The sequence below is a fragment of the Zootoca vivipara genome, chromosome 7, assembly GCF_965207765.1.
Source record: "Zootoca vivipara chromosome 7, rZooViv2.hap1.1, whole genome shotgun sequence".
Taxonomy (NCBI): Eukaryota; Metazoa; Chordata; class Lepidosauria; order Squamata; family Lacertidae; genus Zootoca; species Zootoca vivipara.
Window position 1 is genome coordinate 4,140,033 of NC_142590.1, and position 20,415 is coordinate 4,160,447.

General features: G+C 43.2%; 1 protein-coding gene and 1 long non-coding RNA gene across 5 annotated transcripts in view; one reads left to right on the plus strand and one right to left on the minus strand.

Annotated features, from left to right (window-relative positions):
* ASTN1 (astrotactin 1) overlaps positions 1-20,415 on the plus strand; it is a 207,507-nt gene that overhangs the window by 38,773 nt on the left and 148,319 nt on the right. The window lies entirely within an intron of this gene.
* LOC118089216 (uncharacterized) lies at positions 4,546-18,585 on the minus strand. 3 transcript variants are annotated; one of them, XR_015950936.1, is made up of 4 exons: positions 17,086-18,585; positions 8,952-12,804; positions 7,964-8,008; positions 4,546-6,854 (listed from the first exon to the last, which is right to left on the minus strand). It is a non-coding gene; the product is annotated as an uncharacterized LOC118089216 (long non-coding RNA). The 3 variants fall into 3 exon arrangements; XR_009557855.2 differs by having other exon boundaries at positions 8,952-17,247; positions 18,459-18,549; XR_015950935.1 differs by having other exon boundaries at positions 8,952-18,585.

Genomic DNA, 20,415 nt, shown 5'->3' on the forward strand with positions numbered 1-20,415 from the left:
GTGCATGCAAGAGAAAGATTCTATGTACGGTATATTGACCAGGCCTCTCATGGCTGAGATGTCCTTACGTTACCGCCAGAGCACAGAGAAGTTGTCTTCCTGAATGAATGAATGAATGAATGTTTATTATTACGGCTAAACAGCCAGCATACAAAAACCAGAATTTCAGTATAATTTTCACATGAACATTAAAACAGTCAGTGTAGAATTTAGCAATCAAAATACTAATTAAATAGACTTAAAATATGTGTGCAAGGAAATATAAACTCCATTAAAAGTTTTTTTTAAAAATAAACAATTTGATTGTGAGCTGTGTCAATTCATGACTGTTTGTGGAGCTGTATAATCTTTTGCTTTCTTTGACTTATGGCTATTGCACAAAATCCAGCTACATTTCTGGTGGCATAAGGATTCCAGTCAGACAAGAGGTCTGTTGTCTCTGGTACTTTTCATACAAGTAGGGTTATGAGACGGGCTCTGATTTCTGAATAAAATCTGCAGCACAACAGAACATGGCCCCAGGGCCGTCTTGAGCAGATCGCGCGCCCTGGTGCTGAGGGGCGGAGATCGCTCCGCCGCCCGCCCCGCCCTCGCAGGGCGCAATTGGTTTCCGCGCGGCTTTGCCGCACGGCGCTCTCCTTCCCAGGCCAGCGCCCAGCTTACCAGCCCCGCGCCATGGTGCACTGCGCCACCGGGGGTCTACGACGAGCCAGGCCTGCATGGCCCATGGTTTCAATTTGACCAATCTTACAAGGGCGGATCCGCTCGTCATGGGGAGTCTTTCTGTATCTGCCTTCCAGTAGTGCAGATGGCAAGGCATTTAATTTGGCTTGCGTAAATGCCTTTCTAAATTTGGGGGTGATCAAATTTGTCAAATAATTGGGAAGTGCTCGTGCCATTCTATTGAAATTAGGCCTGCTTCCAGTTGTATTATTGCCTTTGTTACACAACTGGGTACCAAAAATATGGCTCTTGAAAATTTAATTTGCACACCCTCCAAAGGGGCAAGATCCTTGTATATTGATACAACTGAGCTAGAATCTTTGGTATAAAGACTTGGAGAGCCAAAGGGATGAATTGTCCTCCACTTTTGAAGAAGAATGAAAGAAGTGAATGAATGAATGAATGAATGAATCGATTTATTTCGCTCACTGACCAGAGTGGAATGAGAGAAGTGCCTTTAAGCTTCTCTGTATGTTTGCAATAGCATTTTTCAGTTGTGACTTCCATGTGCCTGATGAATGGTATAACATTCCTAGATATCTGTAGGAGGTTGCTTGCTCTATTTTGTGGTTGTTTATTTGCCATCTATATTTCATCCTTTTCCTGGAAAACACAATAATCTTAGTTTTTGACAGAGTTAATTTGTAATGATTCATTTTTTGCAATAACTCTCCAAGGCTCTCAACAATTGCCTCAAGCCCAAGTACTACATTACCTGCATATAATAATATTAGCAGGGATTTGTTTGACAGACTAGGGTAGTGAGTGTGTTCTGCTGGTGAGCTTCCTGGGAGAGAATTTATATAAAAACTGAAGAGAGTAGGGGCAAGGACGCAGGCATCCCTGTTTCACTCCGTTGACAGCAGGGTGGAGCAGAATAGATGACCTTTGCTATTACATCTCACCTGCAATCGAGTGTTTTCATAGAGGCAGCATATCAAAGTCAATAAACGACTATCTATATTTGTTTCTTCAAGCTTGTCCCACAGCCTCTGTCTTGGTATAAGATCAAAACCAGATTTAAAATAAGTGAAGGCTTCCTAAAGTGTACCTCCAGCTGGGGTTGTGTATTTCTCAACCAGGTGCGGTAGGAAAAGCCCGTGATCCACCTGTGGAACGATCTTTCCTGAAGCCCGCCTGCTCATCATTTTAGAATTTTTTCTTGCTCAAGCCCATACCCATATCCATCTGTTGTCTCTAAATGAATAGGTCTCTAAATCAGTGGTGGGCACATTGCATGGGATGTGTGAGAGAACAGAGTCCCACTTCCAGTGTAGACTTACATTTATCTGCAACCCCATTCCAAATCCCCTACTGCTCATTGGAGGAGTGACTGCTTAAACCATCCTCAATGTTTCTCAACTGAGTGACATGGAACTGCTGAACAGTGTGGGAATGAAGGCTGCAGTCATACTCTTTTTCTCTGCTGCTGAGCTGTTTGGCGGGAAGAAACATCACACCATGTAAAATTAGACAGTGGACTGCATGTGGCTAGTGGTCAGCAGGTTGCCCACCACTGATTTAGAGACAAATGTCTTTTTTTTTAATAGAGAGAATATGCTGATTGAACAGATAATGTACAAAAACCTGTCAAGATATGCACATTCACCAAGGAGATTATGCATATTGACCGGGAAATGTCACAATTCTCTCTTCATGCACAGATTATGTGCACATTTCCCAAGAGGCATAGTGAATGTGCACAGTGGTCAGTTTTTTATGCATATTAAGCCACTCAACTTGTATTGCCTGTTATATAGTATGTAAGATGTTGAGCCTTAAAAATTCGAAAGTTTGAAAGCCATGCAATAAATCAGATTAAAAGTTAAAATAATAAAAATTCTTAAGAAATCTTATCTAAGGCATCCATGACAGATGACCACCCAACCTTTGCTCCCTCCAAGGAAGGAGAGTTCACAACCTCCTGAGGGAGACCATTCCACTGTTAACCTAGATAAAACCAGGGTTATCAATACATAATTGCATGCAGTCTGGTGTCTATTTTGAAAATTCATGTAATGTTCTAATATCATTATTGAATCAGTCCTCATAAGCTGCCTAGTAGAAAATATTGGCTGGCGACCAAGGCCAGATAGAATTTCTGGGCTTGTAAAAGCTGTCAAGCCAAGCAAGCAAACACACACACAGTCCTTTGGTCTGTCTCCCCTCACTTTGGATTTTAATTTTCCCTCTGGAGACTCTGAGAAGGTGATTAAAGCCTGGAGAATTCCAGGTGGAAACCTCAGACCTGGCAACCCTATTGCATTTAACCAGTAAAGACAACTCCCTATTGCAGCATTTCAGGCGCTGTGACTTGTTGGGGAGGCTTCCATAAGTTTATTTCTCCATCCCAGGTTAGCTAATTTCTTCCTGGTGATTCCCACCCACCACCCAATGCTTCCTTTACAGAACAAAACTATGATCTATTCCTGACTGACTGATTAGAAAGTCCATATGTTTTTTCTTCTTCACTAGTCCGTTACCGTAGCAACCCAGTTCCTATCCTGCTTCGGCTATGTCAACGGGGCCCTGGAGATGATATTGGTGACCTACAAAAAAGATAGGGTATCCAATAGTTAGAGTATCCAATATTTTTGATTATCTGGAAAGAGTGTATGTGCAAAGAAACCAGCACTCCGCTCCAAAAAGAACCCGCATTTCCCTTTGCAGCTGCCAGCAAAATGTGAAAGATCAGGCACAGATTTCTCCTCGGTTCTTGCATTTATGCACAGGACATTTTTATAGATGCTCTTTTGGATAAAAAGAGCACATGCTTCTAATGAGGAGGCTACTTGTTCCAACTATTGTGTGGACTGCTCTGTGGGGTTAGGTACCTGTTTGTGCCAAATTGGTAACAGCAGCTACAAATCGATGGCAGGGCTAAATTGGTGCCGTGAATATTGTTGCACCAACTGTGCAGAAGAGAGAAGAAATAAAAGCCATTGTACACAAATTTTGCTATGGGGACAAAAGCCTGTACTGCCACCACCCTTCCCTGATTGTGAACTTCAATCAGGTGCCCCCTCTTATTCCCTTTCAAAGCACGCCGCCCTCCAAAGAGGCCTCACACCTGCCTTCAAAGTATCCCTCCTCATAAGTTGCAGTCCCCTCCTCTCAGGCCCCTTCCCAGGTGGCTCACCCAAACACAGAGGTTGTTGGAGAGCTAGTGACGTGCAGGGCGGCTGGCCTGAGCTGCATTTGTGCCTCTCATCCTCCTGCAGCTGTGGCAGCAATCTAGGCTGGACGCCCAGCTGAGAAACAGTAGCACCCCACGCCCCCAAGCTGTGTCACCCTGGCCCTCAACCCCTGCATCTGATTTGGAACGGGTCTCATTAAAATGCTTTAATCTTCTGGCTATCCAGAATGAATCCATTCTCTCAGTCAGGTCCATGCTGTGTCAGTGGGGCCTCTTGGTCCTGCTGAAGTGCTCCCACCAATGTTGTTAAAAGTGCAGGAGAGCCTGGAGGCCTCTGTGAAGTCTGCAGCTGCCCAATCTGTCCTTGCTACCCTTTTCTTCAATCTACTGAATGACATTGTGGGCTTCTAGAAACAGTCAGAGCTGAGCTTAAGGCTTTGGAAGCTGCTGATCTGAATCTAAGAGGTGTGAAATTTCTGGAAACCTTTTATCCATGGGGTGTGTGGAATGGAATCCCCCATTTATTTTAATGGAAATTTGAAAGGCAATTGAAAAATACACATTGCCCTGGGTTTGGGATTTGTTTTTTTTAAAGCACCCTTTATAGATTGAAAATTGGTTTGTTACTTTAGGACCATAAGGTATATTATGTACAATTGAGTTTTCCATAAAATTGTCATGTTTGGTATATTGAGAATACTCAGGCAATAATTACAAATAGAATTTGCTTTTAATTTTATTTTTTTTGTTACAAATGGAGCTACAAGATGCTGAACTTACAAAGAACTTAGCATCTCTTTGGCTGTGCCAGTTTATGAGGAGCAGGCAAAAACACACACAATAAAAACAGAAGTAACCATCATCATTAGAGTAAAACAGATTATTACGTATTCTGAAAATTGTTGTGCCTGCTCCAGTCTTCCTCTGTCAAGCAGGCATAAAATACTGTACTCATTTCCATTAAAAAAAGCTGAGAAACAGGGTAGTGAACCAAGACTCAATGGATGCTACGTGAAATTTAATCAGTCTGTTTCTCAACTGTCACTTTCAGGTTCCTGCTTCTTCATATTTGTTGTCATATTTATCAATATCATATTTACTTCTGAAAACTGAAGGTTTTCGAAACAAAGTGTGCACTGTTCTGCTATCTGGTACTGATAGGAGTTGTAGTCCAGAACATCTGGAGAGGGTGAAGGCTGAAATACATATTGAACCATACATTTAAACATATGTTTTGAGACATTTCTTTTTTAAATTGCAGATTAACATGGTGGAAACGGAAAGGTACAGAATGGTGGGTGTCCCTTTCACATGTTAAGTGGCACGGACCAGAAATGCAAATCTTTATATAGAACCCAAACAATGGTGGTTCTTAGGCCACATTAATTTAATACACAGCAAAAGAATGCGAATTTGTGCTCATATACCAAGTCTCAGGTGCCATCACCTTGCTCTCACAGGACCTTTGCATTTGGCCCTTTTGTGGGCTGACGACTGACAGCTAAAGCATCTGAAGGCTGTGATTTTACACTCGCCATCTGCTGGGGAGACTCATCGCAGTGACACAAGTCAGTTTCACTTTGTGGCTGATGAGTGTCAGCCTTCATTTTGATAAGATTGGGAATGAGGAGCAAACTGGAGAGGCAGATGCATGTGTCACGTCGGAGGGAAGTGGTTGCAAACAAAGGAAGCAGGAGGGTAGAGGAAGCTCTCAGGGATTTGGCTCATTGATATCCATGGCATAACATAAGCTGGTAGTGGCATTCCTCCTTTGCAAAGTAGTTTCCCTTCCCCTCTTTCCTGAACTAAATATTTGGAAGCCACCAGAAACATGTACACACAAAACACATCCAAGTGACATTCACTCAAGTCCACTCCACTTGAGCAGACTTGTTTGTTCTTCATAACTCAGAGATGATGATGATGATGATTGCCAAACAAAAGCTTACACAGCATTGTAGGTAAACTGCCCCAGTTATTATTATTATTATTATTATTATTATTATTATTATTATTATTTTATTTATTAAATTGGTATACCGCCTTTCATCTGAAGATCTCAGGGCGGTTCGCAACATACAAATACAAAATAAAATCACAAAATACACAATAGAAACAGGAACAAAAACAAAGCAAACCCACAATCCCCCTACAAACACATTTAAAACTATACAGTTCCAAGTGATACCCCTGTTCTATACATTTCAGTCCAATATGGAAGCAGAACAGCTTAAGGTTACAGGGCTCAGTTCTTGATAGGATGAATTCAATACTTCTTCTTCCTGATTTGATCTTGCAAAGGAGGACGCCATTATTATTTATTATCCCCTGTTGCAAATTGAGGCTGGGGGAAACAAGAAAAGAAGCTAAGAGAAAGGTCTAAGGTGCCTGGCTGAGTTTAGAAGCAAGAGCTGAACCTTGAACCTTCTGTTTCATAACCTGAGTATCTTACAATACAATATAGTGCATATACAGCTTGGTGAGGAAACGTGGTGCCGTTGAACCAAAATTTGTGAATCAGAACGGACAGGAGCCCACTTCTTTCAGCAATGATCCTTGATTAGCTATGATGGTTTGTATGGCCCAGTACCTCGGTTTATAAACACAATTGGTTCCAGAAGTCTGTTCATAAACTGAAGCATTCATAAACTGAAGCGAACTTTCCCATTGAAAGTAATGGAAAGTGGATTCATCCGTTCCAGACGGGTCCACGGAGTACTCAACCTGAATCATACTTAACCTGAAGCATGGGTGTAATTGGTTCCGGAAGTCTGTTCATAAACTGAAGCGTTCATAAACTGAAGCGAACTTTCCCATTGAAAGTAATGGAAAGTGAATTAATCCGTTCCAGATGGGTCCGCGGTGTTCGTAAACCGAAAATTCGTAAACCGAGGTGTTCATAAACCGAGGTTCCACTGTATAAGAAATGCCGCTCTCACAGGTAAATTTCACTATCATACTGTGATCTCATGTCCATTATGTGATCACTGCCTGCCTGGAATTACACAAGTAGGAAAGAAATCAGATGGGTGATGGACGGGCAACCCCACACAAGTAGCAGTAAGGGCTTGGGGAACCTTATTTCCTTCCTAGGATCAGTCCTTGCAAGGCAAAAATATAACCTACCTAAGGAGCATTGACTCAAGCAAAGATATGCACATAGGCATGTGAAAGAGAAAGGGAACACACTCATATGTATCTTGGTGCTTGCTGGCTGTTGATTCAGCCATTGTGATGTTTTCCAAGAAAATTATTTTTACGTTCACCTTGTGTCAGTGGTTCTTGCGACTACTCTAGAGTAACGACGCTCCGCATGCTTGTCTTTAAACAGTTTTTATTAGTGCAGGCTATTTACGGTGAGCTGGGTATGTAAAACATGTCTGCTCAGTCCGATGCAGAATCCGGCACTGCCCCCCCCCCACATGATCTTCTCCAACATAGTAGCCTCGGGACAGTGAATCTCCTCCCTCTCTTTCTCCTGCCTAATTCCGGAACCGGAGGAAGGGGTCTACGCTCCAGGCTTTCATTTTCTCCCTTCTCCCCCTCCCTTTCCTCACTCCTGTGTGGCCGGGGCTCTCTCATGTTGCTGAAGCCCTGGCCCTCTCTCTCCATTCCCTCACTAGCCTCCTCAGAGCCCTCGTTTTCATCACTGCTTGGGGAGGAGCTACTTCTGATGCAAGGGGGCAGTTCTCTGTACTTTCTCCCCCTTACACATAGCTGCCAAGTTATCCCTTTTTAAAAGGGATTTTCCCTTATGCTGAATAGGCTTCCTCGCGAGAAAAGGGAAAACTTGGCAGCTATGGGTCCTTACACCTTGTTTAGTCATTTCCTGTGTCTTTCAGCATGTTGTTCCCAAGTTTTCTCTGTGTACAACAGTTGAACAAAAGTTGCACAGGTGTGTCCAGAAGACTCTGGAGGCCTCTGGATTGCTCCTTGCTCACCTTGAAAAACAACAACAATCCCAGCCAGGTGCATAGGAGAAGGAAGGGAGTGTGGAGAGTTCTTTTTAGCAGCTGTTGTTTGTACCACTAGCATACTCTCTGCCAATCCCTTTTGAAGCTTCATTAATTCCCAGCACAAAACCTGAGTAAGCTACACACACACCTCTTCTGCAGACTTGTGGTGTCCAGACTTCATGGTGATTGGGTTCTAAACAAAAATGAATACTTGCATCATTTTGCTGTAAAATTTGAGTTTGTGCTCTGAGTACAGAAAGACAATGTTTAAAACCTGGGGTACAACCCAGCAGAAAGTTACCTTGCACAAATCCCCTTTGACCTGGTTGGGAGCTGGGTAAAACAAAGAAGGAAGAGGGGTTTGGGAGGGTGAAGCAGCCTTATGCCAACTGCTGATTCTCTGCATGGTCAAGACTGCCCATCTCAAGAACAAGTACAGTGGTACCTTGGTTTACGGATTTTATCCGTTCCGGTAGTCTGTCCTTAAACCGAAACCATTCTTAAACTGAGGTGCGCTTTCCCTAATGAGGCCTCCCACCCCTGGTGCCCTTCCACATTTTGGCTTCTGTTCTTAGACCGAGGTAAAGTTCGCAAACCGGGACACTACTTCCGGTTTTGCAGAGTTTGTAAACCGAATCGTTTGTAAACAGGACTGTTCGTAAACCGAGGTACCACTGTATTCATTATTTTTTTAAAATCCACAGTGAGAACGGTACAATTTAGAACCAAAAATGTAGTGGCATAACAGCAATGTAGAACCACAGAAGATAATCCTGAAAGCAGTATTTAGCAAAATAAATGGGCCTTCCACACACCGTCCCCAAAGAAACACCAGAGAAGGAAATTTTGCCATCTCTTTGGGATCAAGTTTTCACAAATTCAGGGCAGTTGCTGGAAGGTTCTGTTTGTGCTCTTCCCTGCTCAAGCTTATTCCACAGATGGCATGGGCAGTAAGGCTTGCTGAGCATCACAACTGGTGTGTGGGTTCATAAGGGGAGAAGGTGCCCTTAAAGCAAGAATGTCTCAGGCCATGCAAGGGAAGGTTAAAGCCAACAACTTAACTTGGGCTATGAAGCAAATTGGCAATCAGTGTAGCTGGTGCAAAACAGATTGAATATGTGTCTGCTGATCAGTACCTGTTAGGAGTCGTGCAGGAGTATTCTTTCTTAGGTGAAGCTTCTAGATCTTCAAGGACAGCCCCAGATGAAGTGCATTGAAGCTATCAAGTCTAGAAGGTACAGAAGCATAGCGCAGCATGGCAAAGTCTGACCTACATTATTATTGGATAGAGAAGGAAAAAGACTCTCCTGGCAACAACTCTGGCTTCTCAAGGAGCAGTGCCAGATCAAGGAGGACTCACAGGCTTTTTGCTGCTCATCCATGGTCACATAGACCCCATTAGTCACAGACAAACTAATCTGCTCCAGACCAGTATGGTGTCACTTAAATTCATCATAATCTGGTTCAGAATATGAACCTTGGAGACAGATAATTCATTTTTTTCCAATCTGAGGCAAGCATGACAACCCCATAGTTTTTCTCTGAAATGGTTTATAATTTAGGCCGGGGGCTGGGGAAAATCTATGCTTGCCCCTGCTTGTGGACCTAGTGCAATTGTTGTAGGGGTCAGATTCACATCAGGGATTTCAGGAGTCTTAGCTCAGTCTCTTAGCTACTCCACTAAAGCAGCAACCAGCTCTTGAGTAAATGTCCATTCACCCTAGATTATCGTCTTGGTAAAGATAACAAGCATTGTAATATTAGGAGAAAACACGTAATCAGAGGAAAGGCTATCATATGAAGAAATTAAATTAGTGAAAGCAAAAGCAGATGTCATTAAGGAACAGAGCCCATAGAAATCTTATTTAAATTATTGAAATAACTTATTGACTCAAAGATGGTGTTTGCCTTTTGAGTGCACATGCAGATATAATAGGTATCTTTCAAAATTGACTTTGAAGTTACAATATAAACAGCGCAATCAAACAACATAATATGTCGCAATCAAACACTTCTCAGTGGTTAATAACATTAGGAATAAATTATTGATGATTTCTTGCAGGATGGTAATTTTCTTTGTTCTCTTGGGAGAGAGAAGAAAATGAAAACTAGCATTGAATGGTTCTCACTAATAAACGTAAAGGTACATCAGTTTCATTTCCTTGACCTGTGTCTTGAGTTGCTACCCAGCAAGCAGTTGAGAGAAGCAGGAATCTAACTCTGCCAAGAAAATTTGTATTGATTTATCCAGGCAACTAAAATGGTCTCTTATTTTCAGAAATTCCATTTCTCTCTAGGGGAGAGTAGGTATTCTAAGGAGGCAGTTTTCTCTCACCTTTTTGGCTACTTAAAAAAAAAAAATTGATTATCATCCACAGTGGTCCTAACCCTGTGAGACAGAACATTTTGGTTTCATGCACATCAATACACCTGCGTGATGTCGTGAATTGTTCCTTTGCCTTTGTTTCTGTTTGACTTGCCCATATGCACTCCTTGAAGTTGTGGTCTGATTCACTTGCCTAAAAATAGGCCTTGTGAAAGGTGAGGTCAGTGCACATAGCATTGTGGTTCTATGATTGCCCCATCATGCAGTCTTCTGTCTGAAAAGAAGCAATCATTTGCAGTTGTGTGCTTAAAATTGCTCTTGTCATTCAAGGGATTGTGTCAACAGTAATTACACAATCCTGTCATGCCCAACTCAGGGTATACTTTTTTGCTCATGTGAATTGACCCTGAGACAGTGGTTACAAGTCTGCAAGGAGCTTGTTGCTGGCTTCAGGAAAGATCTTTCACAAAAGGAAAAACCCCAAGTACAGCTAATTGGTTTGTAGATCTCAATACTGTATAGAGGAAGGAAGCTGAGGGGTGTTAAGCATCAGAAGGATCCTTTTAGAACCTGTGCATGAAGGAAGGTGAGTTAATTGAATCGAATCAATTCTGGAGGTAGGCAGAACTAAATGAGTACCAAGAATTTTGAGGAGTGCCATACCCCATGAAACCTTGTAGACAAGGTCAAAACATCTGATTCTCCAAAAAAGATAAGACTTGCAGAGGAACTAGTTCTAATGCCCCATCCTAAGATTACCTTTCCACCAGCCACCTTGCAGTTCTTGGACTGTTTGGTGTTTGACTGCTTAGCAGATTCAGTGGACTCCAAAACAAGATGCTGTTTAAACAGGGGCATAGCAGGGGGTCGACAAGGGCTGGACTGGTGCAGCGGGTTTTGTTCACCCTCTGCACCCTGCCCCTGTTTCTGCCCAGCATGCATGCACCCTGGGCCCTGGCAAATGCTGCAACACCACTGCTTTACACACCATTTCTTTTTAACTCATGAATGTCCTTGAATACCGTAGTTGTGGAGATGAAAAAGCAACTTCGTTCAGCTGAAACCACTGGCTCACTTGTATCAATATTTTCATTATCCAAAACTTTTTCAGGATGTCTCTCCTTATCAGGTGTGATTAACTCACCTTACGAAAGAGGTTGTTAAAATCACATACAGAAGATAAGACAGCAAATCTATTACACCAGTGATGGTGAACCTATGACACGCGTGTCAGACGTGACACGCAGAGCCCTCACTGATGGCACGCGCCCCATCGGCCCATCCGCACTGTTGTTGTTTTGTTCCCCCCATTTGTTCTCCCGCTCTTCGTACAGCTTTTCTCCGCTACAGCTTGTCTCCGCTGTTAAAACCCGGATCCTTTTTTGTTGTTGCTGCTGGTGGTAGCCAGAGATTAGTTTTTAACCCTTTCTGTGCTGTTTTTTCTGGTGCTTTGGCAGACTATGATTGGGTGTGACAGCGTTAGTTTTTTAACCCGTTCTGTGCTGGTTTTTTTGGTGCTTTGGCAGACTATGTCGGTGCTGCGTGTTAGTTCCAGCGAAGGTATTATTCCTCATTTATTTCTGTTCTCTTCCCCCCCCCAAAAGCGCAGCAGCTTTGGGGCATCCTCCCCAAAAAAGCAAAGCAACTTTTGCACACACACACCCCCGAAAAAAACCTCCAAAACTTTGGTCAGCAGCTCCCCCAAAAAGCTCAACAACTCTGGGCATTTTGTGATAAATAAGGGTTTTTTTTGTTTGGTTTGATTAAATAATTAGTTTTTGGTTTATTAAATACAGTTATATATTACAATTATACATTTTTGTTATTTAAACTCTAAATATCGCAAAATTATGGTTTTTTTCCTTGAAGTGACATACCACCCGAGTTATGCTCGGTTTTTTTGGTGAATTTTGACACACCAAGCTCAAAAGGTTGCCCATCACTGTATTACACAGAGAGAGTGGAAGCCCCCCCCCCTGTGACTCTTAGCGGAAGGGAAAAGGGAATCCTACCTCCCCTGTTTAGACCATGAAATTCCACAGGGCCACCCCTATTGTCTATCCACTTCCTCTTTCTTATAATTAGAAGTTCCCTCTCTATCTTTCTAAAAGGAAAATATTTGAGAATACCTGAAGACCATAACCAAATGAAGGATCAACATTAATTGGATTGAAAACGCTGTCAGCTAAACAAGAGTTAAAACTCAAGGTCTTTTCTGCTGAGTTTTCACTTTCTCCAGCTTCTTATTGTTCTGTCTTCTTGCAGATTGATAGAATGGCTGTGCAATACTAAGTGCACTTTGTGCATTGCCGGAGCGCTGCTTTAGGCTGCCCCACTCTTTTATACCTGGGAGAATAAGAAGGCTGATTGTCAGCATGTGGTAGAGAGAGGGGACAAACCCAGAAAAGTACTAGTCTCTAGCAACTCCTCCCAAAAACATTCCCAGTCTATTCCGGCAGCATCCATGGAACTTTGTAAGACAAGCTTGGAGGGAGCTGGTTGCCATGGGCGTAGCCTGGATTTTTGTTAGGGAGGAGCAGGCTTTTGTTGGGAGGGGCAGTACCTCATATTTGTATTGATTTTGATCGGGGAGCAGTTGCAGAGTTTCTTTTTAACAAAATCGCCTTGCTGCTGAGCAGACCGCAGATTTCTCCAGCAACTGACTGCAAAACATACAGAGGAGTATTGCACAGAATACAGTGGTACCTTGGTTTACAAACCATTCGTTCTGGAAGTCCGTTCTTAAACCAAAGCGTTCTTAATCCAGGGCATGCTTTCCCATAGCAGCAGAGGACTCAATTTACAGATGGAACACACTCAATAGGAAGCCAAACATGTTCTTATTCCAAGGCAAAGTTCACAAACCAAAACACCTACTTCTGGGTTTGCAGCATTCTTAATCCAAGTTCATAAACTAAGCTGTTAAACTAAGCTGTTAAACCAAAGTACCACTGTATTTTAAATAGCCAGTGATAAAAACATCTTTGGATTCAAATTAGGTGTGACTTTGATCATGTAGTTTGCTGTTTAGTAGCTGGTTTTTGTTTTAATACCTGCTATTGAATTCCATTGTTTATGCTCTGGAAGAAATACATCTTATTGTCTGTCATGATCATCCAATATTCAGCTTCATTGAAAGACTCCAGATTTTAGCATTGTGTGTGTGAGAGAAAAAATGCTTCCCTATCCATTCTCTCAACACCATACTTTATTTTTTACACCTTTATCATGTTCCCACTACCTTACCTTTTTTCTAAACTAAAATGCTTCAAATGTTGTGACCTTTCCGTATAGCGGAATTGTTTCAGCCCTATAATAGTTTTGGTTGCCCTTTCCAGAACCTTTTCTTGTGCTACATTATACTCTTTGAGGTGCAACAACCAGAATTTTACACAGTATTCCAAGTGCGGTCGCACCGTATATTTGTACAATGACATTATTATATTGAAAGTTTTATATTTGAAACTTTTCCTAATGATGGCTGGCATGGAATTGACCCTTTTTTCATGGCTGCTGCACACTGGGCCAACTTTTTCACTGAGCCATATTCATGGTCAGCCACCACCAGTTCAGACACTGTGTTTATGTGAAGCTAGGTTTTGTTTTTGTTTTTTTGCCCCAATGTGCTTTATTTTACACTTGCTTAACACTGAATCATATTTGCCAATTTATTCCCATTCAGATGGTTTGGAGAGATTCTTGTGGAACTCATTGCAATATTTTTGTTCATGTCACCCTGAACAATTTTATGTTACCAACAAACACCTGAGTCCTTACCTGTAACTCCAGGTCATTTATGAACCAGTTAAAAAGCACAGATCTCAGTACTGCTGCTTGGGGGAAACCCACAACTCAGATCTCTCCATGCTGAAAATGCCATTTATTCATACTCTCCACTTACTGTTATTTTTAACCAATTATCCAATGACTACAAAGTTTACTCACACGTCTTTGGTGGGGAACTATCCAGAAAGCTTTTTGAAAGTCTGTGTACTCAACACAGTGCCTGTTGGATCACCCCTATCCACTTGGCTGCTGTTCACCATGTGAAAAAGTTCCCGTTGGCACCAGTCGAGGTGTGGCCCTAAGCTACTTGCTATTGCTATATCTGTAACACTGCTTTTGAAATCAGGTTTATGATGGGGGGAATTGGAAAGTTTTAAGTTTGGAATCTAAAAACCTGGATAAAGGTAAAGGGACCCCTGACCATTAGGTCCAGTCGTGACCGACTCTGGGGTTGCGCGCTCATCTCGCATTATTGGCCGAGGGAGCCGGTGTATAGCTTCCAGGTCATGTGGCCAGCATGACAAAGCTGCTTCTGGCAAACCAGAGCAGCACATGGAAACACCGTTTACCTTCCCGCTGTAGCGGTTCCTATTTATCTACTTGCATTTTGACGTGCTTTCGAACTGCTAGGTTGGCAGGAGCTGGGACCAAGCAACGGGAGCTCACCCCGTCACAGGGATTCGAACTGGCCAATTCTCCTTTAAACCAAAGCAAAACGTCAAAATAATAAGTATTTAAGTTAAAGCAAAATTAAATTTTAAAACACAACAATGTTGTCAAATGTAAAACAAGCCACTCAGATCAAGGATAAAGCAAGCTACGAAAAGCAATTATTGCAAGCATGGGAACTAAGATAAATAAATAAATAAATAGAGGAACTCAGCAGTACCAAATGAGAAGCAAATGAGAAGCTATTATTGTTGCAGACACAGGATCTTCAGGGGATAAAGTAACAATGTGGCCCTGATAGACCTTAAGTACCCAGCAAAGAGATAACAATGTGGCCAGCTAAGTACCCCGCAGAAAAAAAAAACAATTCCCAGCCAAGAACTACAGGTAACCAAGGAGTAATTAAGATATGCAGGGCAATCAAGCAGCACTGGGATGCTTGGAACCTTGAATAGGCTTAAAACCAAAACAAAATAGTTTTGTCAACTTGCATTACGCCAATCAGATTTAAAGTCGCTGTTTTAATTCCCAATAAAGATGCTTCAAGGTTAGGGAAAAACCAAAATCAACTTAAACTCTAATAGCAACTTAAAAATGAATCGCCAGTTCTGAATATGTGCACAGTTGCTTAAAAGTTGTAGGAATCCAAAAATTAAAGGAGGCTGAAATACTAGCATCAACCCCCCCCCCATCAATGACGCAGAGGAGAGGGCAGCTGCTGGCAAGGAATCCCCCAAAGCAGGGAATCCCTCAGACTCAAACAGCCAATTTTAAAACAATGGGATTGAAGGAGGGGAACTGCGGAGATCCCTTGAGATAAAAGAGGCGGGGAGGCAGCAATCAGCAGCACAGAGCAATTAATGCGAGCCCAAAAGACCTTCACAGAAAGAAGCGTGAACAGTCAAACAGTTAGCCCCCCTCCCCCACGCTCAGCTGTGCTCACCCAGGCTTCTCCCCCCAGCCACACCCGCAGAGAGGAGACGATGCAGATCCGATGAGGTGCAGCAAAGAGGGTTTGAATGCTGCCGCGCAGGCCAAAATGTAGTCAAACCCCACCCCCCAGCCGGCCTTATTGGCCAGCAGGGATAGGCTGGAGCAGGGGGCCGAAAGGAGGAGAGGGGGAGGGGAGGCCACACAACTCCTCCCCACCGGCCTCTGCTCTTTTTACAGTGGAAAAAAGGGCGCGCTCAGAGGCTGTTTTATACCAGTTTTTTATATGCCTTCTCCCCCCCCCTGTAGCTTCTAGAGTAGGGCAGCTGCCCTAACTTGCCCCGTGGTGGGTACGCCCTTGCTGATAGGGGTCGTGCCTTAGGCCCTAACCTCCCTAGGCTTTGGACAGGGCCACGCCCCCCCCCGAATCCTTTAACGGAATACCCTTCACTATGCGGGGCAGGTGATGGCTCTACCTCCCCTCTTCTCTTCTCCAGAAATATTCCAATGCCTAACTGCTGGAAAGAGAGAGATCTCCCAGCTGCTGCGTCCTGCCTTTATCGGGAGGCCACACCCCCAGACCAACCAGATTGGTTGGCCTGGCCAGTGATGCAGCCGGGAATCCCCCAGTCGCGCAGGGCTGGCCACCCACCCCCTGCACACGTGGAGGGGTTGTGAGAGCCCGCAACACCACCTCCTCCTTAAGGCAGAACTGGCCTGCTCTGAAACTGGAAGGTGTTTAAAGCTGTTATATTTCCCCAGAATCTTTCATGTACGCACTCTGGACTAGAAGGCATGGTAGCCATCTTCTGAATCTGATACATAACTGGACACCTCTTGTGTCTTTAGTCAATAAATCCACATTCTTCCCAGAACACAGAAGAAAAATGCAGCCAGCATTTTTGAGAAATATATCAGTATTGTAAATTCCCCTGCAGGTTCTGGGAATATAGCTGCTATTCTTGTGTCATGTGCTGAGGGAACAACCACCGTGTTCAGAACCATGGGGAAATTGAAAGGACCCTGAAACAGTGAGCCAAATAGGCTTACTCTGTGTACTGGGGGGGTTCCAGATAATTGTACAGTTGAAGGGAGCCAGCATTTGTCTCTGGATCCCAGTACTATAATGTTCCTATAGTAATGGGCAGCCTTGCTTTTGCCAAAAGAGCAGGAGCAGAAAAGGAGATGGGCTCTTCCAACTGGAGTCAAACTTTCACTTGGGAAACATTGGTTTAGACTTTCACATATATCTGTCATCTCAGTATATGTGCTTGTGCAGGTAATATCTCTTGAGTTGGAATAATTATCCTAAAGAAAACACTGAGTTCCAGTAGGAAGGAATATAGCCCACAGCTGTTTTCAACACTGGGCTGACATACTTTATTTTATTCTTTTTACTTAGATAAATAACCCTCTCTATCCCTGGGGGCTCAGGGTGGGGAGCAGTCTTGGTAAACAGAAACAATAGAATGTGACAAAAACAATTGCACACAAAGAGAGAGGGGGGGGATGTTAAAGTACACAGCCAAAATAATTATTTACTCATCCAAACTTTCTACCTTCTAACTTTCTACCCAGTGGGGTGTAGTGGTTAAGAGTAGTGGACTTGTAATCTGGGGAACCGGGTTCGTGTCTCCGCTCCTCCACATGCAGCTGCTGGGTGACCTTGGGCTAGTCACACTTCTCTGAAGTCTCTCAGCCCCACTCACCTCACAGGGTGTCTGTTGTGGGGGAGGAGGGGAAAGGAGATTGTTAGCCGCTTTGAGACTCCTTCGGGTAGTGATAAAGCGGGATATCAAATCCAAACTCCTCTTCTTCTTCTACCTAGACTCATCTAGCATGGAACTTCTGCATGGCTGCCTCGAAACCCCAACACATTGCAAAAAGGTTCTAAAACATGTGCTGAGCCTCTCATACCTGCCAAGGCTGTGTTTTGGTACAACCCTGAGTATGATTTTGTTGTGCCTTTTTATCAGATGACCTAGCTTGAGTAGCATGCAGAAGTATGCCCGAGCATACAGAAATTCAGGTCACCGCTTCCTCCACTCAATGGAGCTATGTTGGGGTTATGTGGCATGGGATTCTTCCAGAGCAATGTATTGGAAGTTGTGGAGGATCCACAACTCCAACAGAAAATGACTGCTGATGTACCCCTGTTGTTCAGACTTGGAAAGCCTTAATGCTTGGGAAGAATGCTGATGACCATTGCACATGTACAGATTAATATTATTTGCAATGTGTGAGAGCTAAGCCCTCCATGTGCACCCCAGAGCCCTTGTTGAGCTGTAACACTTCAGGATTGCAAGCGTGGATGTCTTCCCCCATTAAAAATTCCCTGCGACCCACTAGGAAGGCAGTTAGGCTGGAACTCTTCTTTGAATGCCAGTTTCATATGTGCATAGTATTTCTTTGTAATATAGGAGCAGGATTCAAACATCTAATCACCTATCCATAATCTGAGGTAGTACAGTCCAGCTAGATATTCATGTAGTTGTTCCTATGTTCCAGCTCCTTAGGTCAACAGAGTTTTTACCGGAAGATTACAGGGGAATCTGTGCCCATGGTGTAATGTACTGCTGATGACATGCCCAACATAGACCCCTCCTGTTCCATAAGAAGGAAAAGCTGGCTTAAAAAGACACGATACTGTAAGTTCTGTAGGCTGTGGTCACTTCAAAGGGTAGAATAGATGGAGCCCCCCGAGCCACAGTGAAGTATATTAAATGGCAATGCAAAGATAATACTGTAATGACCTTTGTTTTTTCGCATTGAACTTAATGGTCTTTAAAGTGTTTTAACCTGTCTTTGGAACTATTATATATAGTTATATAATATAACTATTGTGCTCTAGTTGTTGTTATTATCCTAACTAGAACAGCTTCCTGACTTTTCTCATTATCAGGGCATTGAGGAGTTTGGAAAGAAAACATACCTTTTCCACTTTTGCTTCATCTCTCTCTTTTTTTTTCTGTAAAGGGCTGTTTGTGCCTTTAGGATCAGGAAAACTGGAATCTTATGTGACTCCTCCCAATGAAGCTTTGATTTTATGCCCAAAAGGCACTTAGTGCTTCACTTAATATTAACAGGATGTGAGCGAGGTTTCACTGTGACCTTTGGAACTTTCTATAACAGGACACTTTGAGTATTTAAAACACACACAAAACAAGCCCAGAGCAGCAGGACTGCAGTTTGTTGTTTAGTCGTTTAGTTGTGTCCGACTCTTCGTGACCCCATGGACCAGAGCACGCCAGGCACTCCTGTCTTGCACTGCCTCCCGCAGTTTGGTCAAACTCATGTTCGTAGCTTCAAGAACACTGTCCAACCATCTTGTCCTCTGTCGTCCCCTTCTCCTAGTGCCCTCAATCTTTCCCAACATCAGGGTCTTTTCCAGAGTCTTCTCTTCTCATGAGGTGGCCAAAGTATTGGAGCCTCAGCTTCAGGATCTGTCCTTCCAGTAAGCACTCAGGGCTGATTTCCTTCAGAATGGATAGGTTTGATCTTCTTGCAGTCCATGGGACTCTCAAGAGTCTCCTCCAGCACCATAATTCAAAAGCATCAATTCTTCGGCGATCAGCCTTCTTTATGGTCCAGCTCTCACTTCCATAGATCACTGCTGGGAAAACCATAGCTTTAACTATATGGACCTTTGTCGGCAAGGTGATGTCTCTGTTTTTAAAGATGCTGTCTAGGTTTGTCATTGCTTTTCTCCCAAGAAGCAGGTGTCTCTTAATTTCGTGACTGCTGTCACCATCTGCAGTGATCAAGGAGCCCAAGAAAGTAAAATCTCTCACTGCCTCCATTTCTTCCCCTTCTATTTGCCAGGAGGTGATGGGACTAGTGGCCATGATCTTGGGGTTTTTTGTTGTTGTTGTTGAGCTTCAGACCATATTTTGCGCTCTCCTCTTTCACCCTCATTAAAAGGTTCTTTAATTCCTCCTCGCTTTCTGCCATCAAGGTTGTGTCATCTGCATATCTGGGGTTGTTGATATTTCTTCCGGTAATCTTAATTCCGCCATGGGATTCATCTAGTCCATCCTTTTGCATGATGAATTCTGCATATAAGCTAAATAAGCAGGGAGACAATATACAACCTTGTCGTACTCCTTTCCCAATTTTGAACCAATCAATTGTTCCATATCCAGTTCTAACTGTAGCTTCTTGTCCCACATAGAGATTTCTCAGGAGACAGATGAGGTGATCAGGCACTCCCATTTCTTTAAGAACTTGCCATAGTTTGCTGTGGTCGACACAGTCAAAGGCTTTTGCATAGTCAATGAAGCAGAATAGATGTTTTTCTGGAACTCTCTAGCTTTCTCCATAATCCAGCGCATGTTTGCTATTTGGTCTCTGGTTCCTCTGCCCCTTCGAAATCAAGCTTGCACTTCTGGGAGTTCTCGGTCCACATACTGCCTAAGCCTGCCTTGTAGAATTTTAAGCATAACCATGCTAGCGTGTGAAATGAGGGCAATTGTGCGGTAGTTGGAGCACTGCCCTTCTTTGGGATTGGGATGTAGACTGATCTTCTCCAATCCTCTGGCCATTGCTGAGTTTTCCAAACTTGCTGGCATATTGGGAAGGGTGTGGAAGACAGAACAGGAGGGTCGGTGGGGTTTTGTCTTTTACTGAAGAAAGAGAATGTAAGCTTCTGACTTGCACAGAGATCGCCAGGCAGCACTTTGTTCATGTGCTTTGCTTGATGCAAAAATCCCTAAGAAATTGGCTGAGGCAGAATCATTTGCAATGCTTTTTTAAAAAATAAGAAAAGAAAACCTGCTTTGCTGCACTTTTGCCTTCCTGACTAAAGAATTGTGCTGAAAAAGGACCCCAAAATTCCCCTTTGAAAGGAAGAAAAGGGGATAAAAAAATACACCAACACAGCAGGATTAGAT